General features: G+C 42.5%; 1 protein-coding gene across 2 annotated transcripts in view; it reads left to right on the plus strand.

Annotated features, from left to right (window-relative positions):
- The window catches only part of LOC121867403 (FMRFamide receptor-like), a 114058-nt gene that overhangs the window by 32313 nt on the left and 57553 nt on the right, over nt 1-24192 (plus strand). For both annotated transcript variants that reach the window (XM_042367316.1, XM_042367318.1), the window contains one exon: nt 14403-14453. The gene's annotated coding sequence lies outside the window, so the exon portion shown is untranslated. Of the gene's footprint in view, nt 1-14402; nt 14454-24192 lie in introns of those variants that run through there.

Genomic DNA, 24192 nt, shown 5'->3' on the forward strand with positions numbered 1-24192 from the left:
CTTCCTTGCTAAATAATTCATGACGAAAAATCACAAGAAAAAAAAATTATTTCAAGATGATAAGAGAAATCCCTAAGCCATGTTTTCCGTCTACCTGCCTTAGACCAAGACCATTACATGCAATTTTAACAGGGCAGCTCTCTCTCTCTCTCTCTCTCTCTCTCTCTCTCTCTCTCTCTCTCTCTCTCTCTCTCTCTCTCTCTCTCTCTCTCTCTCTCTCTCTCTCTCTCTCTCTCTCTCTCTCTCTCTCTCTCTCTCTCTCTCTCTCTCACACACACACACACACACCGCAGCACCCACCATTAAGATCTATAAGCGGCATGCTTTTTCCTCCTCACGAGACAGATGTCGTGGTCATATCTCTGACAGCTCAGGTCCAGAAATCTTTTAATGTATAGCGGGGGAGAGGAGGAGGTGAAGGTCAGCCGGAGAGGAAAGATATAATGGATGGAATGAAGAAAAAGAGAGAAGGGAGAGGGGTGAAGGAGGGGGGAAGAGAGAGAGACAGAGAGAGAAACATAAATACACGCTCGACAATTTACTCAGTATTTACCATGTTAATCCAAAAGCCATAAATGAATCACGGTTAAAAAAATGATCTAAATGAATTTACACTAGAGGGAAAACATTGTTGACAGTGAATATCCCAGCAAATTGGTCCTCTCAGGGGGTCATGTGGGGGAAATACGACGTAAATATATCACAGCGAGGAATGGTGAAGTTTATGGGCTGGTTTGTTTCCTCTACCCTACGTGTGGTGGTGACTGGCTTGGTGCTCCTCTACCCTACGTGTGGTGGTGACTGGCTTGTTGCTCCTCTACCCTACGTGTGGTGGTGACTGGCTTGGTGCTCCTCTACCCTACGTGTGGTGGTGACTGGCTTGTTGCTCCTCTACCCTACGTGTGGTGGTGACTGGCTTGTTGCTCCTCTACCCTACGTGTGGTGGTGACTGACAGTGGCCCTGTTTGTGAACTTGGTGCCTCCTTAGAGATATTCCTTAAGGCAATGGCTGGTCACCGTGGCTGATCTACACACACACACACACACACACACACACACACACACACACACACACACACACAGCTGGGTGGGGTTGGGAGATTGCGTGCGTGTGGGGGTGAGAGTTCTGTGAGTGAAGGAGTAGGGGAATATGGGGTGGGAGGTGTGTTGGGGGGGAGTATGGGATGAAAAGGGGGTGTGGAGGTGGGGGAGTGATTGAAGTGGAGATGACTGTGGGGGTGGAGAGTGGTGTGAGGGTGGAGAGTGACTGTGGGGGGTGGAGAGTGACTGTGGGGGTGGAAAGTGAATGTGGGGGTGGAGAGTGACTGTGGGGGTGGGGAATGATTGGGGGTGGAAAGAGTGATTGTGGGGGGTGGAAAGTGACTGTGGGGGATGGAGAGTGACTGTGGGGGATAGTAGGGATGCAGTGGGTAATGGTTTGGTTCCTATATAGCAAAAGGTAAAACGAGTGATATCTGAACAACTTTCCGTGGACCGAACTGTTTTATAATCTGTCTGTCCGTGAGTATGACTGTAAGAGGCGAGTCAGTTCATGTATTATAATCCTGCTGTTTGTGTGTATGTCTCTGTGTGTGTGTGTCTCATGAGTGTTTGTCTGTCTTATGTGTGTGTCTGTCTCATGTGTTTGTCTCATGTGTGTTTGTCTCGTGACCGTCTTATGTCTGTGTCTGTCTGTCTCATGTATGTGTCTGCCTCGTGTGTGTGTGTGTGTGTGTGTGTGTGTGTGTGTGTGTGTGTGTGTGTGTGTGTGTGTGTGTGTCTGTCTCATGTGTGTGTCTGATATTGTGTTGTCTCATGTGTGTTTGTCTCATGTGACCGTCTCGTAATGTGTGTCTGTCTCATGTGTGTGTCTGGTGTGTGTGTGTCTCATGTGTGTGTGTCTGATGTGTGTGTGTCTCATGTGTGTGTGTGTGTGTGTCTCATGTGACCGTCTCGTGTGTGTGTGTGTGTCTCATATATGTGTATGTGTGTGTGTCTGTCTCGCATGTGTGTGTGTGTGTGTGTGTGTGTCTGTCTCATATGTGTGTGCGTGTCTCGTGTGTGTGTCTCTCTCTCATGTGTATGTGTGTCTGTCTCATGTGTGTTTTCCCAGGCTGTAGTGATTCAAAATGGTACGATTTACATGTGTTTGTTGATGTAGCGAAAGACTTAAAAAAATAATGTTGTTTTATCAGTGTGTGTGTGTGTGTGTGCTCTGAAACTCCAACACTACAGTATATTTACACACACACACACACATCAACCCTCTGATAGAACCATTAACATAAATATAAAAATGAACCCCCACACACACACACACATACACACACACACACACACATACACATACACACACACACACACACACACACATACACACACACACATACACACATACACTAAGCTGAAATCAAGCTTGGTTAAAAAATGAGGTAAAATACAGCTTGTTGATAAATTCCTGGTGAAAAAAATGAGAACAATTTGAATTTCAGGAAGGAACAAAATACTCACTCATTAGGTAGCTGGTCTCCTCTCCTCTCCTCTCCTCTCCTCTTCTCTCCTCTCCTCTTCTCTTCTCTTCTCTTCTCTTCTCTTCTCTTCTCTTCTCTTCTCTCCTCTCCTCTCCTCTTCTCTCCTCTCCTCTTCTCTTCTCCTGCTCCTCCTTCCCATATCGTTTCTCCCATTTCTGCTTCAGGAATTCCCACTATATTTATTACGTTATTTTATCCCTCTTTCCACCCCTACCTTTTTTCTGTATGTTCTCTGTAAACATTTATCCATTTTGCACTTGGTTATTCTGCTCTCCATCTCATCATTCCATCCCCCTTTCATCCTTTTCACTTTATATTTTGCTTCATTCTCTTATTCACTGTTTTCTTCCATTTTTCTTTATTTTTATTCTCTGTTTCGTTTATCTCAATATTCTCGTGTTATCTCTCCCCCTCAGTTCTTCTCTGTGTAGTGTTGAGAGCAGAGAGTTAATGGCCACCACCACACCACCACACCACCACCACCACCACCACCACCATCACCACCACCACCACAACCACCACCACTACTAACAATATTTCCCCTCCCCTCTCCTCTCCATCTTGTGACTCCTCCTACACAGCTTATGCCACCGAGATAAATATTGCCCCGAACACATGAAACAGACATATACAGTATCCATACACACATACATACATACATATACTGAGTGAGTGTATGTACAACACTCTAGGGTTTGTAAGGGTGACAGATACACAGACAGATAGACAGACAGTCAGACAGACAGACAGACAGACAGACAGACAGCTCACATATACTTTGATGGGGGATGAGATGGTCGTGAGATGTGTCAAGTGAAAGACATGGTGTGTGTGTGTGTGTGTGTGTGTGTGTGTGTGTGTGTGTGTGTAATAATAATAATAATAATAATAATAATAATAATAATAAACGGTTTATTAATATAGTTGCAGCCGGTGGCTGAAAATATACAAACTTACATTTGATTTAGACAATGATATGCGTTGAATACATTTACAGGGCTGTACAGTACATAAATCAGGAGTTGTTTATTATTTTAACAATAGATGGGATGGTGCTGTTCTTATATCTATCGGTGTGGGCTCTTATGGGCTGAATTTTGTTGTAGTAGCGGACTGAGCGAGGTGTGTGGGGGACTGCCGGTGGCAGGAGGTGGCGATGACGAGGGTGGTGCAGTAGTCCACTGCCAAACCTTGCTAGTGCTTGGTGGTGGAGGACACTGAGGGATGGCATTTCCAGGGTGGAGAGAGCGTTGATGTAGCCGGAGTAGTCTGCGCTGAGCATGATTCTGCAGGCCCTCTTCTTAATGATATTATTGATATTATTATTGACCAATATTATTATTATTATTGTATTATTATTATTATTATTATTATTGGTATTGTTATTATTATTATTATTGTGACCGATAGTTTACCTAGCCGTCATTCAGAATACCCCACTCAGGAGAGATTCACAATCCTAGCTACTAGACCTTACCTGTATAGAATAGAGAGAAGAATTTACATTAATGGTTGGTCCCCTCTCTCTCTCTCTCTCTCTCTCTCTCTCTCTCTCTCTCTCTCTCTCTCTCTCTCTCTCTCTTATTTATATTTATCGTTCTCGTACTTATTTATCGTTTTATTATCTCTTCTCATTCTCTTCTTTTTTGTTTTTATTCCTCTCCTCTCCTCTCTCTTGTCTCTCCATACATTCTCTCTTTACTTCTTCTTCAATTATCTCTCAGCCTCACACTCCGTTTATTACCGTTCCTCTCCCCTCACTTTTCTTCCTGTCTTCTCTCCTCTATCCGTCCCTCTTCCCTCCCTTCGCTTCCTGCTTCCTCCTCCTTTGTCATCTCTTAATCTTCCAATTACACAATATCTCTTGTCCTGTCCTGTCCTGTCCTGTCCCGTCCCGTCCCGTCCCGTCCCGTCCCGTCCCGTCCCGTCCCGTCCTGTCCCGTCCCGTCCCGTCCCGTCCCGTCTTGTCTTGTCTTTATTCAATTCCTTTCGCATTTTCCTCTATTTTTGTCACATGAAAACCCTTCACTAGTCATTTCCCCTCCTCCATTTTCTTCTACTTTTCCGACCTCTTCCTCCTCCTCCTCTCCCTCTTCCCGTTCCTCTTCTTCCTCTTCCTCCTCTTCCACACCACACACAAAAGAGAGTATTTAAACACGACAGAAAAATATCAATTTGAATTACAAGAACTTTCAACGCTATATGAATGAAGTGAAAAAAAAATGAAAGAAAAAATTCAACACACGAATGAATTGCTTTCTATTTTCACTTAAGTTTTTGCTGGGTTTTTGAAGCGTAAAACTTTTTTTTTTAATATGAAATGAAACTTTTTTACGCGCTTTAACAGAAGACTTTGCTGGTTAAGGAAAGTAGTTTATTTTTCTCATTATTCTCTTCATTTTTTTCATTGAATGTAAAAGTTTGTAAAAGTTTTCACGAGTTACCGTTTTGTTAATGGGAATTCCTTCATGAATTCTTTAGTGTATATTGCCTCAAGAAATTACATTTAGAGCAAAAATAATTTCCATTAATGGAGAAAGTACATTCCCCTTCACTAGTGCGTTTACAGGGGCTCGTCATATAGCCTAGGTACAGTCCCGTTCACTAGTGCGTTTACAGGGGCTCGTCATATAGCCTAGGTACAGTCCCCTTCACTAGTGCGTTTACAGGGGCTCGTCATATAGCCTAGGTACAGTCCCGTTCACTAGTGCGTTTACAGGGGCTCGTCATATAGCCTAGGTACAGTCCCCTTCACTAGTGCGTTTACAGGGGCTCGTCATATAGCCTAGGTACAGTCCCCTTCACTAGCGCGTTTACAGGGGCCTCATCAGGTTTTGTGCAGTGTGGCAACCCTGTGTTTGTTTATATTCGACAGAAGGAAACTCGCAGGAGTAAACATAATGTGGAATTAAAGTAAAACAATATGAAAACATACTGTATATCTCAATGCTAATGATTTGTGGAATGTTGATATGACGAGCCCCTGTAAACGCACTAGTGAAGGGGACTGTAACTACGCTATATGACGAGCCCCTGTAAACGCACTAGTGAAGGGGACTGTACGTAGGCTATATGACGAGCCCCTGTAAATGCACTAGTGAAGGGGACTGTACCTAGGCTATATGACGAGCCCCTGTAAGCACTTGCTAGTGAGAGGGGACTGTACCTAGGCTATATGACGAGCCCCTGTAGAAATGCACTAGTGAAGGGGACTGTGCCTAGGCTATATGACGAGCCCCTGTAAACGCACTAGTGAAGGGGACTGTACTAGGCTATATGACGAGCCCCTGTAAACACTTTCGTGAAGGGGGACTGTACCTGGAAGCTATATGACGAGCCTGTAATCACTAGTGAAGGGGACTGTACCTAGGCTATATGACGAGCCCCTGTAAATGCACTAGTGAAGGGGACTGTACCTAGGCTATATGACGAGCCCCTGTAAACGCACTAGTGAAGGGGACTATACCTAGGCTATATGATGAGCCCCTGTAAACGCACTAGTGAAGGGGACTGTACCTAGGCTATATGATGAGCCCCTGTAAATGCACTAGTGCAGGGGACTGTACCTAGGCTATATGACGAGCCCCTGTAAACGCACTAGTGAAGGCGACTGTTCCTCACCTGTCAGGCTCACTATGCTACCTGGAGACCCACCTGTCATCCCTCACCACAATGGAAATACTTTGTTGTAATCCAAGTACACCGAGCAGTTGGATGTGTGTGGAATGATGAATCTCTCTCTCTTTCTCTCGCTCTCTCTTTCATTCTTTCTTTCTTTCTTTCTATTTATATGTATAATGCTATTTCATATAATTTAATATATATCTCTCAAGTTCTCTTCTTTACATGTACTCAAAAGGTTAAGTTAGGAAATGTTTCAAGACTTAGAGTGTGTTGTGTTTAAAAAATCCTCACTTGTGTTTCTCTGTGTTAAATGTTTAAATAATGTTATCTTTCCGGTGAAGTTAGTCTTGTGATTCAACTTTATTACGCGAATTTCAACATTTCCGGAGCCGGGGTAAAAATGCTTTTCAATTATCTTAAAAGGTTAGGTTAGGTTAAAATGGTTTCCAAGATAGTGTTAGCATTCTTAAGCCTCTCTTGCATACTACCGCTACCATGCTTACTGCCGCTTACTTTTTTAGTTTAGACTATTTTAATGGAGTATTACGAGCAACAGGTCTATAACACACACACACACACACACACACACACACACACACACACACACACACACACACACACACACACACACACACACCAAGGAGGAAGACTTTACGATTATGAAGCAAAAACTAACTAAGTCACAGTAAGAAGTGGGGAAACTAATTATTACTTGGCAAGGAAGACGGACGTTAGTCTTCCTCAACCACATATCAAAACCCTCTCCTGACATCCGTGACACCTCCAGGCACCACTAGTCCCCATCCCCTGACATATCCATCCCTAACCCCCTGACACCTTGATACCCCTGGCTCATGGCACCCCTCCCCTTACTGACCCTCTCCCCCCTGACACACCTGACTCCCCCTGACCCCCTCATCCCCCTGGTGGTGAGGTATGATATCCAGGGTGTGGGAAGGGTGAAGGAGGATGGCGGTGCAAAGGGGGACCAGTTATCTTCCTCTCTTAGTCTTGACAATGACAGAGGACTGGAGACTAAGAGGGAGGGGAAGGGGGAGGGAGGGGGGAGGTGTTTCTCTTGGTTATCACGATGACAAATGTTCAGCTGTTCTGCCTTGGTCCAGATCCTGACAGTTTGGAAAATAAGGGGTTGTGTGTGTGTGTGTGTGTGTGTGTGTGTGTGTGTGTGTGTGTGAGAAATTTATAAAACAGAATTTACCGAACAATGACTCGATCATACGTGTACGCCATAAATTTTTAGATAAACTCAAAAATAAATAATAAAATACATCACTAATTTTGTATTACAGGTTAAATACAAAAAATAAAATAAACCAACGTTACAAAACATTTAGTACGGACGTTAAAACTGACGGTAGAATTATTTTCAGTGAGTGGAAAACATTTTATGAAAGTGTCTGAGCACGAACTCAGGTATAGCGTCTGATTGGTTCCACACGCAGCTAATCAGAGAACGAATTGTGTTGCTTTCCATTACCTGATCAAAGTACATGTTTAGTTCATGTTTTCCAGTTTTAGTTTAAAGTGAAGTTTATTTTGCTGCCATGGATGGAAATTGTTAGTAAATATCAGACATGTTGAGCGGTGGGTGGTCTCTCTCTCTCTCTCTCTCTCTCTCTCTCTCTCTCTCTCTCTCTCTCTCTCTCTCTCTCTCTCTCTCTCTCTCTCTCTCTCTCTCTCTCTCTCTCTCTCTCTCTCTGTTTACTAGAAATTTTCGCTTATCTTTCATCGTCATCGTTAGATCAGGTTAGGTTAGGTTAGGCTAGGCTAGGCTAGGCTAGGCTAGACTTGACTTGACTTAACTAAAGACACAAAATAATAAACGATTGATTAAATAGTCAACTAACAATTAATTTTTTTTAGTATATTTTCATATTAACAAAAGTATAAAAGTTAAAAGTTTATAAAGAGATAAACTTTTCCCTCGATGTAATAACAAACTTTCCTCAAGGTATTAAGATAATCTCCCAGTTGTGTAAACCCCTCGAGTACACCCACAGGAGGCTGGCTTAAGATAACCTGGAATTAATCTTTGTGTAAAAGTACCAAGAGGTTTTTTTTTTTTTTGCTAGAGAAAGTAATTTGGTTAGGTTAGGTTGAGTGTTTGGGTTTGGATTAGGTTTTGGTTTGGTTTTGGTTATAATAGGTTAGGTTATGTTGGGTTGGGGTTGGTTTTGGTTGGAGTTATTGTGTTTGATTTGGTTTGGTTACATTGAGATGACTGGTTATTATTCTGTGTGTATTTTAGCTGGCAGAATAGACACACACACACACACACACACACACACACACACACACACACACACATTCATTCGGAATATAAAACTACCACAACCAGCAACCATCCAACCAACCCAACCATCAACCAACCCAACCATCAGCCAACTAACCATCAACCAGCAACCATCCAACCAGCAACCATCCAGCCAACCCCTTCATCCCAACCAGCAACCATCCCAACCAGCAACCATCCAGCAAGCAACCGTAACCAACCCCAACCCATCCCAACCAGCAGCATCAGCCCCAACCATCCACCAATCAATCTCAGCATTCACTTATTCTACTTTCATTCCCTTCTGTCTACTTCTCTACCTCCTCCTCTCCAGTTGCCATACTCACAGTCTCATTATCACTGACTCTCTATCCTCACTACTTGCCCTTGGTACCCTCGACTCAGGTTGTCACGCTCTTGTCTCTGAAGCCAGACACAAATATGCGTGCCTTGTTGACCGGGGTGTCAAGGTCAAACTGTTGTGGATCCCCTCTCACATAGGTCTCATAAAACATGACAGAGTTGATGCCCTCGCCAAACTCGCGTCTAACAATGACACCGTTGAATACAATTTGGGTCTGTCAAAAAGAACCCTTAAACTGTAATTAGGAAAGAACTTATTGATGAGTTTGACGCAAGTAGACTAGTGCAAACAGGCACTAGTCGATCCATAGTTTACCATGATGAGGTGTATCAAGTGAAACATATATATGGAACAAGTAACAAGATCACTAGATTACAAGATGTTGTTACCGCTAGATTAAGGTCAGGATATAAGTACCTTTGGCAGTATGTTCCTCAAGCAGATGTAAACAAAACTAAATGTAAAGTGTGTGGCCAGACATATGGCCACACACTTGAACACTACGTCCTCGACTGTGTGGAGATAGAACCTTTTAGGGACAGGTCCAAGCATACTGCCTCACACGCCTGTACTCACGCATTTGTGAGTTGGAAAGGAGAGAGAGAGGAGTTACCGTAATCAGTTGTAGAGAAAACAATCTCTCTCTCTCTACAGTATCTACACACGACTTGTCTCACTATCATAAGGAAGTACTCTACCTGTCGTAATTCACCTGTATGAGATAAGTGACTTTATGTATACAGGTAAAACTCCACCATACATCAGGTTTTAGATATTCATACGTGTATACATTTCCATAATACATTCCCTAAGTTCAAAAATAACTTCGAGAGGATACCAGCCAGACTAGATGATAATAAAATTCCTGACATGTGTAAGAATAATACGTGGAATTAAAATAAACTTGGAGGGAAATGTCAGAGAATACATACGACTGTTAGCAAAGTGTCCTAGAGAGAGGGAGATTTATCTGACGCAGCACCTTCAGGAAATATTTATACTGTAGAAGGAGGATAGCTGGGTCCTAGAGGCACTGAAGAAGGAGGAGAAGAGAGGACACGGAGGAATAGGAAGAAATATTATAAAGAATAAAGTGATAAATGAGGAGAAGGTAAGGAGGTGGGGAGGACAAATTGGTTTATTAAGACGCCGCGTGTGAGTTGGTTTGGTTAGGTTAGGTTAGGTTAGGTTAGGTTAGGTTAGATTAGGTTAGGAAGGGTGGAAAACTGATGGAATTGGGAGACATAATCGTATGGTTTATATATGACACACACACACACACACACACACACAAACTTTTCCAATAAACCGTTTATTATTATATATGACACACACACACACACACACACACACACACACACACACACACACACACACACACACACATCCTCCTTGTCACCTCTCTCCAAGTTTATCCAAATAGTGGGACTTTCTTCTTTGGGATGTCATGAAATTTATCACCTTTGCTTTCACCAATTGTTCCTTGACTCACTGTAATATTTCACCTTTCTTGATACCTGTATTTTCTAACTATATATTTGTTCCACCTATGTAAAGTCTCTTCTGTACAAGGTTGGGGTAGTTTTAATTCTTTGTCTTATAATAAATACTTGTGTTTCTCATTTCAGTAATTTTATTTTATTTTAATATATTTTTCTCTGAAGAATAATTAATGATATTCAAAAGTATTAGAGAAAGTATTATAATTCATCTACTTTTTTTTAGATAATTTTACAAGTACCATAAATTTTTCATTTTTTACATCGTTAAATAGTAAAGTTAAATCATTTATGTCCAATCAAAAACTTTGTATGTATGAAGATAAACAGACAATAAAAATGTGAACATAAGGTGTGTGTGTGTGTGTGTGTGTGTGTGTGTGTGTGTGTGTGTGTGTATGTGTATGTGTGTGTGTGTGTGTGTGTGTGTGTTGGAAAGAGTTAGAGCGAAAATGTAAAATTCATGAGTGTCTCTGGGTGAAAATGTGTCGTGCGGAAGTGTGAAAGTTTAGCAGCTATCTGAGGTGACAAGGCCAGAGAGTGTGATGAGAAATACGGATGGTCAGTTCTACGTTTACCTAGCACGAGATCTGAGGATTCGCCCTCCAGTTGAAAAGACCTGACACATGCTTGCCCCTGTGTTTTGTGGGTTGGTGTAGTTATTTGTAATATTTCTACGTGTGTGTGTGTGTGTGTGTGTGTGTGTGTGTGTGTGTGTGTGTGTGTGTGTGTGTGTGTGTGTGTGTTATAACCCTGTGTTTACTCTCGTCATTGCATTCGTCTCTGTCTATCTCTCTTCATTTCTCCTTCTCCTTTGTTTATTATCGTCTGTTTCTCTGCTCCTCACTTAAATTTAATCTCGCGGTAGAGAAAAAGAAAGAACAGAAAGAGACAGAAAGATAAACATGGTGGATTAAAACTCTACGGATAACACCTGCTTTAATTAATTACCTGTGTACCTTAAGCTCAATTTACCTTTAATCTTACTCTTACTTCACTACTGAGTCCATCATCTATTACTGAGGCCATTCCTGAGTCCGAGATATACTAAATGGGCCTCGAAGATAAAAGAAAAATAACGAAAAATTAAGGAAATGGTTAGTGAAAGGCTTGACACGAATAGTTCCTCAAATTGGCCAACAGCACGGAGACATAAACCATAAACCATCAAGTGTAAGACATAAACCATCAAGTGTAAAACATAAACCTCACACATATATACCATTTTTTTTATTACACCCTCTACCATGCATCACCAAACACAACACCAGCAACATCACCAGTAGTAGTCACCAATACACATTCATTTGTGAGAGAGCCAGTCAGTACGCCAGGTTAGCTACGAGTCAATCAGATTCCTCATGTACGATTTATCATCCATGGAATTATTTTTAACTGGATTTTCTGTTTTATTTGATGAAAAAATAATCTTGGGGAAATTTTTAGTTACAGATGAAATTTGTTGATATTTTTATTGTTAACATTAATATAATTACTCCTTGAAGATACTGATGTAAAATTGGAGTTTGAATTAGTCTGAATTTACATAGGCCTATTACACCACTTGATTACTTTGTTTATAACTGTTATTTAATGTTCTTGCTGGTTGTTATGCATTAATTAATCTTTGTTCATTTTTACCTGTAGGATTTCAACTTATGTTAGTTATACGCTTTTTTTAGCTCTGTAAAGTTAAATTGGAGTACAGTTTAACAATTAATAGCTCAGTGGCTTGTTTAATATATTTTATTTCGAGGTGATTAATGTATTTTGTGATTTATTTATTTTATTCTATTTGTATTATTTTGATGTTATTTTATGTTTTTAAGTTGAATAATAACGAGAAAAATTTATCGATTAAACTTTGGTTGAACTTAAATATTATACTAACCTTTTTAATACTATAAATATCATATATAGACACTATAATTTCTATTCAGACAATAAACATAGTCTAACCTAACCAAAACCTGACCTGACCTCACCTCACCTGACCTCACCTCACCTGACCTCATTAACAATAATTCATAAAACCTTCAATCTAATGTCTCTAAAGAATTTGCATACATAATGTCCGTAGGTTTGTAGATGAAATGTTGTGGAATGAACAGTGCATCTGGCCAAAAGTAAAGACGATTTTTTTTTCCAGTTTTAATAAGTCGGTTCATTAGATACGCAAATACTGTATTGTGAGGACGATTACATACACACACACACACACACACACACACACACACACACACACACACGCACACACGCACACACACACACACGACCTAATTATCAACACCATATCATCCTTTGTGCTGTGGATGAGTCGCTATCACCCGTCCTCTCACTCACTGGGACAATGGTTCGAGACATCATCTTCTCTGTCTAAACCCATGTTACTCTTACCTCAATATTTACCTGTCTCTCTCCCAGGTGTTCTTCATATACCTGTATTTACCTGTCTCTTCCCAGGTGTTCTTCATATACCTGTATTTACCTGTCTCTCTCCCAGGTGTTCTTCATATACCTGTAATTACCTGTCTCTCTCCCAGGTGTTCTTCATATACCTGTATTTACCTGTCTCTTTCCCAGGTGTTCTTCATATACCTGTATTTACCTGTCTCTCTCCCAGGTGTTCTTCATATACCTGTATTTACCTGTCTCTTTCCCAGGTGTTCTTCATATACCTGTATTTACCTGTCTCTTTCCCAGGTGTTCTTCATATACCTGTATTTACCTGTCTCTTTCCCAGGTGTTCTTGATATATTTATTTTCTTTGCGATTTTTATATTATTTCTCAAAGTTTTTCTTCTATACATATTCTCTTGTTCTCTTTTCTCTCTCATTCGTAGGTTTTATTCTCATGTTATTCGTTATATCTCTATTTCTACTCATATTTATCTTATTATCTCACCTGTTAGTGTCTCTCTCATCATCATCCGTCTCTCTGTCTCACTTCTCTTTGTTCTCTCTTTCTCCCTCATCTTGCGTTATCCTCTCTCTTTTTTCTACTTCCCTCTCTTACTTGTTCTCCTGTTTCCCTTTCCTTCTTTCTTCATCTTTTTCTAATTCATTATTTATCCTCTTTCACCTTCCTCTCACTTAACTCTTATTTTTCTCTTATTTTCCATTCACTCATTCTCTCCCTCTATCTCTTCTTCCTTCCCTCACCTCCCTCTCTCTCCCTCCCTCCCTCTCCCCTGCCTCTACCATCCTCTCTCCCTCCCTCCCTTTACCATCCTCCTCCTCCCCACATCCTCCCTCTCTCACTACTCTCCCTCCCTCTCTACCATCCCTCCTCCTTCCCCCTACCATCCTCCCTCCCCTACCACCTCTCTCCCTACTATTCCCTCCTCTCCCTCCCCCCTCAACTCTTCACCACTTCACACTGGCAACCGACCGTCGAAAAAAAAAAATCTCTATATTGTCAAACAGGAATCTTATACCGAGCTTGAGCCAAAGGGTTAATTTGCATACTGTCAATATTACCCACGGTCAGACATCACGGCCAGACATCACGGCCAGACATCACGGGCAGACATCACGAGCAGACATCACGGGCAGACATCACCTCACGAGGCTACACCAAACACGATCGTTTATTTAGATTTTTTTTTTTTTTAACAGGAAGGAAAAAATATATACACGAGTGGTCCAAATTAGTTCACTGAGAGATTGTTTGACTTTGAGAATGGAAGGAAGATTAGTGATGGCGTGGAGGAGGAGGAGAAGGAGAGAGGGTGAAGAAGAGGAGGAGGAGGAGAAATGTGAGGTGAGGAGGAAGAAGAGAGGAAGGAAGAAAGGAGGTAAAGAAAGCAGGGGGAAAATTGATTAAGGTGGAGAGGAAGAAAAAATGAGGAGAAAAGTATTTGAGTGAGTGAGTGAGTGAGAGGGAGGAGGAGGTAGAGGTGTTGGGAGACGTAGGAGATAACTACAGAGGGAGAACAAGAGATAAACAGAGGGAGGACGAGGAGACGAGGAAGGGGAGAGGAGGGGGAGAGGGAAAGAGGTCCAGGAAGGGAGAGAGAGAGAGAGATGGATAAAGGTTCAATATCACTTCAACCTTCAAGAACTAATTCGTATCTTTCTCTTCTCTACAGATTCGCCACCTACCACCTCTGCTGTCAGTGGCCGTCATCACCCCCACGCAGGTAAGGACACGGCAAACCATTTATTCAAATCTTTTTCCTGTTACTACCCACGTGATCAGGGCGACTCTACTCACCTCTGCTGTAATAACTCTTCGCTCGTGGGGGTCATTACCTAAAGTGTGTCAATAAAAGTAGCGTATAAAGGTTCTCAGGGTTTTTTTTTTTCATTTTGTATTTTAGTTTACTGGAGTTTATTTCCTGTTTATTCCAGCAAGTTGGGAAATATATGGTGTGTGTGTGTGTGTGTGTGTGTGTGTGTGTGTGTGTGTGTGTGTGTGTGTGTGTGTGTGTGTGTGTGTGTGTGTGTGAACTCTAGTTAGATCTGATATTTTATTTCTGTCATTTCCTAATTACCTTTGACCCAATAATGGTAAAATATATCACAGAATATTATAACCACACACTGTACTGAGAGACACACCATTATACTCCACTCTTTCGTCACTCACTCGTCACTCACTCTCGTCACTCACTCTCGTCACTCTTTCGTCACTCACGCATCACATTTTTACATTCCGCGTGAGATAACCTGAATCCGGGTGTCGATTGGCCTTGTGTATATGAAACCTCTCTATCCCTACTCTCGCTAATGACTGGCTAGATGCTCACCAATTGCTGTTATGTTTTGCCAAGGACCAATCAGAGCCTTTGTGTGTTGGGGGGGGGGGGGGGGGGGGGGAGGTGAAGATGATGGCACGTAGAATGAATGAACCTCATTATAGATAGTGGTAAATAATAAAGCTAGGGAAGAGGGAAATAGGGATGAGATGAATGATGGAGTCGGTGGATGCTGGAAGGTGGGTGATGGGGAGGATGCTGGAAGGTGGGTGATGGGGAGGATGCTGGAAGGGAAGGAATGGTTAGGATGCTGTTTGATGCAAGAAGGTGAGGAATGGGGAAGTTCTCCTTCTACCCACACCTCTTACCCATTGTGGTCTAACAGTAAGATAACACGTGTCTGTCTTTAGTTCAGCCAGCAACCACAACAAACACTCCTCAGAGACGATAATGTGTGTACTGTGTGGCCTTGTATCGAGCTCACTGCCCCCTCATGGACATACCTGCCTGTGATTAAAACAAAATCATTCCTTATTATGTACTAGAGAAGGAAGGGGAACGGTATTGGAAAGGTGGATGTGAAAGGAAATGATAATCTGTTTACTGCATCCACCAGCCTCTGTTTACTGCCATTATTTAAGGTGTCAAGGCCTCAAAAACTCAATAAATAATGAAAATATACCGTGAATGATGAATTAATTATATTACTGTTGTATAAGTAATGGTGTAAGATAAATAATCCAAGAGACGGGAATACACACTAAATGTCCTATACACGCCTTGTAAAAATCTCAAGCACATTCAACCTCCAAGACGTTATTTTAGGGAGAAAAGAGATTGGAAAATTGGAGTGCAGTTGAGTGTGAAGGATTTTCTGCGAATGTACATCCACATAACACACACACACACACACACACACACACACACACACACACACACACACATAACACACACACACACACACACACACACACACACACACACACACACACACATTTTATCAAGATAACAGCATTGACCGTCACTCCCCCCTCAACCATACGACTCAGGTAACAGGCAACCTCACTTACCGTTCTCACCAGTGTTCGAAAAAAATCCTTACACGTACGATTCACGCTTCGGACGCGTTAATTTCGCCGTCAGTTGGCGTGAAGAGAGGCGGACGTGCTGGTTTACTGGGGAGGAGACATCACGCAGGAGGCGCTGCTGGTGTGAAAGGCAGGTAGAGGGGCCGTGTGTCAATATCCCCGATGGAAGAGGCAACCAGGAACTGTCGGAGACCCCGTAGGGTGACGGGAATGAAGCAGGGAGGTAGAAGGGGAGGAGAAGGGTGGAGAAGCATTAAGGGTGACGAAAAGAGAGTAGAGATGAGGGAGAAGGGAAATGTAGATTGAGACAAGGGCTAATGAAGCTAGAGGTGGGAGACAAGATGTGAGGAGAGGAGAGGTTGTTAATAGTGAAGGTGCAATAGAGAATATCTTTGCGTACAATATAGGAATAGGCAAATGGTGGATTGAAGGTGAGGGTGGAATGAGGATAAGGGAGTCACGTTAAAGATATATGGTGGTCATGATGATTAGTGTTGGTGGTGATGAGAAGTGATGGTGGTGACTGCTAATGGTGTTGCTTGGTGGTGATCGAGGAGGTGAGGGTAGTGGAAAAGGACTTAGGAATAATCACTAGAACAAACCCCTGTGAGGAATGAACTCTTAATGGTCAGGGTGAGGATCTGGTAACACTGAGTTGCTGTATAAAAGATTAAGTGTCGTGGCTTGGTTTGGTTAGGTTAGGTTAGGTTAGGTTAGGTTAGGTTAGGTTAGGTTAGGTTAGGTTAGGTTAGGTTAGGTAAGGTTAGGTTCCAGGATTCCTTTATTATTTTTGAGAAAATATATTTTTTCGAGTATTTCACCACTGCTCTTGAATCTATAGTCCTACAGCAGCTCTTTTGTAACGGGAAATACAATAAAAGTAACAGCGAAGAATAAATTGCAGTTTGTAAATGATAAACAGAGTGTGGGCGAAGAAATGCAGCCAGTTGGATATATTTTTGCAAATGTAGCAGCGTCAAGCGCCAGCCGCTGAGAAAAGTGATGCTCATTTGTTATTGTTTACATGAGCAGCTGGCGGGGGGGGGGGCCTTGTTTATACTGTACCGTTTCGTCTTCGTCTTACGGCTTCTTGTGTTGCAACATTGTAAGACCCGTTGACAGTTTATTTATTTGTCCGTCTGATTATGTCTGTCTGTGCAAATATGTCTTTTTAAACACACACACACACACACACACACACACACACACACTGCTTACTTATCATTGTAAATTACTGGTAAATACCTGTCAATATCCCAATAATCTTCGTGTGTGTGTGTGTGTCAGCTCTCTCTCTCTCTCTCTCTCTCTCTCTCTCTCTCTCTCTCTCTCTCTCTCTCTCTCTCTCTCTCTCTCTCTCTCTCTCTCTCTCTCTCTCTCTCTCTCTCTCTCTCTCTCTCTCTCTCTCTCTCTCTCTCTCTCTCTCTCTCCCACCTCACCCCTCATCACCACTGAAATATGAAGAGTGGTAACAGCGGCTTGAGTGAGACCCGACAGAATAACACGACACCTCATAAGAAATGTTATTCTCTAATGGATACTAACAACAACAATAACAACAACAAACAAATAAAACAAACAACAACAACAACAACACTTTTTTGGGAGGGGAGACTTTTTTTTTTTTTGCATCGATGACATTGGTTAAAGGAATCGAATCTCGCATTTATGGCCCGGATGTGGCATAGCTCTGTCATGCCCTCGACGACCTAAATTAAGTGTAAAGTGAGGAGGTGGGGAGGGGTAAGAGGGGAGGGGTGTGGTGTGTTGATTTCCTAGGTTAGGTTAGGTTAGGTTAGGTTAAAAGACTTTACAGCAAGGTAGACTGACACAAACACAGAAACGCACATACACACACACACACACACCGAACGGCTAATGATACACACACACAGGTGAACTAAATCACTAGGAAGACGAAACAGAAAGACAAGTGAGAGAGATAAGATGTAACTAACTATAGGAGACAGTGATAAAACAACAACAACAGAGAGATAAAGAACGGGAAGGAAGAGAGATACACGATAAGCAACAGAGAGATAAAGAACGGGGAGGAAGAGAGATACACGATAAGCAACAGAGAGATAAAGAACGGGTAGGAAGAGAGATACACGATAAGCAACAGAGAGATAAAGAACGGGGAGGAAGAGAGATACACGATAAGCAACAGAGAGATAAAGAACGGGGAGGAAGAGAGATACACGATAAGATGAAGGATGTGTAAATAATCACCTGGGAAATACGTGTGAGGTACCTGAGTGTGGGGGAGGGGAGAGGAGGGGAGTAAGATGGGGAGTGGAGGAGGAGAGGGGAAGGAGGGGTGAAGGGAAGAAGTAGGAGGGATGGAGAGATGGGAAGGGGATAGCAGGTGGGAGGGAAGAGGTAAGAGAAGGAGAGAAGGATGAAGTGAAAGGTGGAGGAGGAGGATAAAGGAGAAATGATAATACAAAAAGAGAACGATAAGAAGTAGAGGAAGGAGAAGGAAGTAGAGGAGGAAGATAATAAAGGTAGGAGGAGGAGGAGGAGAGGTATAGGAAAAACAAGAAGTCATCTCTTAAATATATCAACAAAAATAATCATTTCTGAAACTCAAAACATCATTCACCATTCCCTTCCCATCCCTCCTCCCCTCCCTTCCCATCCCTCCTCCCCTCCCTTCCCATCCCTCCTCCCCTCCCTTCCCATCCCTTCCCATCCTTCCTTCCTCCTCCCCTCCTTCCATCCCTCCTCCTCCTTCCCATCCTCCTCCTCCCCTCCCTCCTCCCCTCCCTTCCCATCCCTCCTCCCCTCCCTTCCCATCCCTTCTCCCCTCCCCTTCAATAATAAAAATAGTAGTGAATTACGAAGGAGGTGTACAGGAATAGGAGAAGAGAGAGAGAGAGAGAGAGATTACCAACCTGTCCAGAATTTAATAAAATAATCACGTTTATGCGTCCTTACCTTACCTTACCTTACCTTACCTTACCTTATATTAAATTGAAAAGTAATGAATATTTATGTGTTATGGTGGGGTGGAGAAGTCTCTCTCTCTCTCTCTCTCTCTCTCTCTCTCTCTCTCTCTCTCTCTCTCTCTCTCTCTCTCTCTCTCTCTCTCTCTCTCTCTCTCTCTCTCTCTCTCTCTCTCTCAATTGAAGTTATAAACTATAGCCAAGTCTTCACCCAAGTCTAAACTGTACTGAAGGTATAACTTTTGTCGAGGTGTAACTCTTGTGTGTTTAAGCCACTGATAAACTCCTGAAGCTGACGTCAATGAACTCTCGGCCAATATTGCTTTTAAACCATCTTTGTCAACTTGGATAACTTTGTCTTGGGTGAAGTTCTTGCTGGTGTATAAACTCCAGTTAGGATTTTGTTGTGTTAATTTCTTGTGTATAAAGGGAAAGTCTTATTGATTTACCCGCCATCTGGTGAGTTAAGGCTATACTAAATACATTAAGACGTATTACTTACTGACTGGCCTAATGCTCTTGCTGACTTTGGTGGCTATTGGTAACACTGTCTTGTAAGTTTATGGTTTAACTTGACTTAGCCATTGGTAACACTGTCTTGTAAGTTTATTCTTTAACTTATAATCACATCAATGGTCATAGATATCGTCGATTTATTCCATATTTCTACATTAGGTTAAGTTTTATGTTTGTTTGTCTGTCTTAGTGAGGTGTGTTTATCTTCCCTTGTTTTACACACACACACACACACACACACACACACAACCTGCATAAACGTAAGACATCACTGGCCGTTGCCCTTGTTGACTTCAGGAAGGCTTTTGACCTTGTTGATCACTGCACTGTTATCAAAAAGGCCATTGCACTAGGGATGCCCACCAACCTCGTCTCATGGCTCACCGATTTCCTGAGTGAGCGTCGTCAGGCAGTGAGGTATCAGGGTTCTGTCTCCACATTCCAACACCTCACCTGCGGTGTTCCCCAGGGGACCAAGATGGGACCACTGTGCTTCCTAATCCTGATCAACGACGCTCTGTCGGACACTACTCACAGGTGGAAGTACGTGGATGATTGCACTGTGGGGGTTACAGTGGACAACACCTCACCGGACTACTCATCGCTACAAGGCACCCTGGACAGACTACAGGCATGGACTACGGAGAACAAGGTCACCATCAACCACACCAAAACCGTAGTCATGCACATCAATACCGCCACCACTCCAGTGCAAGCTCCAGCAGTCACAGTGGGTGCCCATCCTCTCCAGTTAGTGCAGTCTGCCAAACTCCTGGGTGTAACTATAGACCACAAACTGGACTGGAAGGCTCATTTATACAACACAATCAGGCAGCCTCGTACCGACTCTACATACGTGAGTGCCCCAAGTGACTCAGGTCACTTGGGACACCCACACCAGAGCTGAGGACCATCTACAACGTCTTTATTCTCCCCAAACTAATGTATGCGTCACCAGCCTGGTCGTCTTCTCTCAACTCTACCCAACAACGTCAGCTAGAGAAGGTACAGAAAAGGGCCTACAGAATCATGCTCAGCGCAGACTACTCCGGCTACAACAACGTTCTCTCCACCCTGGAAATGTCATCCCTCAGTGACCTCCACCACCACGCACAAGCAAGGTTTGGCAGTGGACTACTGCACCATCCTCGTCATCGCCACCTCCTGCCACCGACAGTCCCCCACACACCTCACGCAGTCCTCTACTACAACAAAATTCAGCCCATAAGAGCCCACACTGATAGATATAAGAATAGCACCATCCCATCTATTGTTAAAATAATAAACAACTCCTGATTTATGTACTGTACAGCCCTGTAAATGTATTGAACGCATATCATTATGTCTAAATTACATGTACGTTTGTATATTTTCAGCCACCGGCTGCAACTATTCATAAACCGTTTATTGTTATTATTATTATTACACACACACACACACACACACACACACACACACACACACACACACACACACCCACCCACACCCACACACGCCCACACCTACATACCTTCATCAACAAGCTTATACTCCTCCTCACAACACCCACGCACTCTATTCCCATAATGCACCAGAGAATAGAGGTAACTGAACATGTAAGTTAGATTAAACTCACAACAGAACTTTAGACACAAGAACTATAAAACAACTTATCTCATTTAACTCGATATAAAAACGGTAGAAGTGTGTGTGTGTGTGTGTGTGTGTGTGTGTGTGTGTGTGTGTGTTTGTTTGTTTGTTTGTTTGTTTGTTTGACGTTATTAGTAAACTAGAAATAGCAAATCGCCTTATCTATTTCCCCAGGTAAGAGCTATGTCATTACCGGGTCTTTAAAGCTCATTTGGGTGTTATGTCATTCCCTGCTTCTGGTGATTTACTTCAAAGCTGCAAGTGCCCGTACCAGGAGTTAAGTCGAGTTGGCAAATTCCATCCTCAATTTCCAGAATCAGGTCTTAGGAGTGCAAATGTCACTAACTCACTCATTCACTCGCTTACCTCACTCACTCGTTTACTCACTCACTTGTTTACTCACTCACTCACTCAGGAGTAAATTACAGTTGTTTATGATTGAGATTTATACACAAATGATGAAAGTGTTTTGGCACGAAGAAAATATCACAGAATGTTTGTTGTTGAAGACGAGTCCTTTTCCGTCCCCCCCTCCCCCCTTCCCCTTCCACCTTCCACTGTCTCCCCTCCACTGTCTCCCTCTCCCTCCTACCCCGTCCTTAATGAGAGGTATAACTCAGGTATATGATTGTGGAGAGTGATTGTCAGTTTACTCAATTTGCATTTATATTTGGTAATTTGCCGCGGTAGAAGGGACCGCTTGCAAGTCATATGTGGAAAACTGACTTGACGATAGATGGAGTCATTAAAGAACAACAACAAGGGAACTGAAGGTGATAGGAGATTAAAAAAAATGAGATACAAATGATAAGAATTCAAGATTACCTAATGAACGGTAATAAGAGAGAAAGACAATAAGGAAAGAGAATAGTCAAAAGATAATGAAAAATTGAAGCAAAATCTGGAATGAAGTCAAATGAGAAACTTTCCTTTCATATAATTAAAAGAAAACACAGCAGCCACGTGTATGCGACCTTTAGGCCTCCCATACAGGATAAAGATTAAAAACAAAAACACTTCAGGCTTCCCACACTGATGACTCTTTGGGCCTTAAGGCATAGAGTCTGTGGCATAGAACATATTGAACAGGATATAATGAAACAGGAATATGGAATGAGATAAAAGTGACGATAATTCAATGTTTAATTAAATGTAAGCAAGGTACAGAAAGATTTGCCACCACCACTACATAACGTGTTGCTTTATTCCTTACAACTTACAGAATATATAATACTGTATTCTGAACTTGTGAACTATATGGACTGTAATGTTGGGCGTCTTGTATCCGCTGAGCACTCATGACTTTCTGTAATGTGTTTTTCATTTCATAATTATAAGTAAAATAAGTGATTAAGGGATTAGAAATACTGTGTACTAAAACAGAATGCATTATAATTTATTGTTCTCAAGAGATTTATAAGAAACGATAATTATCGTGTATCATAGTTTCCTAAATTTACTGTAAACAAAAGTAAGAAAGAGACGTACAATCCCCTTCACTAATAATAATAATAATAATAATAATAAACGGTTTATTAATAGAGTTGCAGCCGGTGGCTGAAAATATACAGACTTACATTTAATTTAGACATAATGATATAATATGCATTGAATACATTTACAGGGCTGTGCAGTACATAAATCAGGAGTTGTTTATTATTTTAACAATAGATGGGATGGTGCTGTTCTTATATCTATGGGTGCGGGCTCTTATGGTCTGAATTTTGTTGTAGTGGCGGACTGCGCGAGGTGGGTGGGGGGCTGCAGGTGGCAGGAGGTGGCGATGGCGAGGGTGGTGCAGTAGTCCACGGCCAAACCTTTCCAGTGCTTGGTGGTGGAGGTCACTGAGGGATGGCATTTCCAGGGTGGAGAGAGCGTTGGTGTAACTGGAGTATCCTGCGCCGAGCATGATTCTGCAGGCCCTTTTCTGTACCTTCTCTAGCTGACGTTGTTGGGTGGAGTTGAGAGAAGACGACCAGGCTGGTGACGCATACGTAATTTGGGGAGAAGAAAGGCGTTGTAGATGGTCCTCAGCTCTGGCGTGGGTGTCCCAAGTGACCTAAGTCTTCGTAGCATGTAGAGACGGTACGAGGCTGCCTTGACTGTGTTATTTACATGGGCTTTCCAGTCAAGTTTGTTGTCTATAGTTACACCCAGGAGTTTGGCAGACTGCACCAGCTGGAGAGGATGGGCACCCACTGTGACTGCTGGGGCTTGCACTGGAGTGGTGGCGGTATTGATGTGCATGACTACGGTTTTGGTGTGGTTGATGGTGACCTTGTTCTCCGTAGTCCATGCCTGTAGCCTGTCCAGGGTGCCTTGGAGCGATGAGTAGTCTGGTGCGGTGTTGTCCACTGAAACCCCCACAGTGCAGTCATCCACGTACTTCCACCTGTGAGGAGTGTCCGATAGAGCGTCGTTGATCAGGATGAGGAAGCACAGTGGTCCCATCTTGGTCCCCTGGGGAACACCGCAGGTGAGGTGTTGGAATGTAGAGACCAAGCCCTGATACCTTACTGCTTGGCGGCATCCACTCAAGAAATCAGTGAGCCATGAGACCAGGTGCGTTTACAGGGGCTCGTCAGGTTCTGTGGCAGCACTGTTTCACATTCGACAGAAGAAAACTCGCAATAGTAAACATATTATGAAGTCAAAGTAAAATAATATTAAAATAAATATCTCAATGTAATGATTTGTGTAATGACGAGCCCCTGTAAACGCACTAGTGAAGGGGACTGTACATAAGTAAGGTATTATGTAAATAAAAATAATAACAAGTGTGTATATCAATGACAAGTTTCTCTACACTTAAAACTCAAGGTCTAAAATTTATAAGATTATAAAATTTACCATCGACCACAACAATAACATTCATGAGTCTGGGGTCCATACAGACATGGGGACCCATAAGAGGCCATAACCTCCAGCAATACAAAGTTAGGTACCTCTTTACTCTCAGGTGGACTTGGCATTCCCTGGGAGCGAACCAGTGCCCCTTAG

This window comes from Homarus americanus, unplaced genomic scaffold, assembly GCF_018991925.1.
Source record: "Homarus americanus isolate GMGI-L3 unplaced genomic scaffold, GMGI_Hamer_2.0 scaffold31050, whole genome shotgun sequence".
Taxonomy (NCBI): Eukaryota; Metazoa; Arthropoda; class Malacostraca; order Decapoda; family Nephropidae; genus Homarus; species Homarus americanus.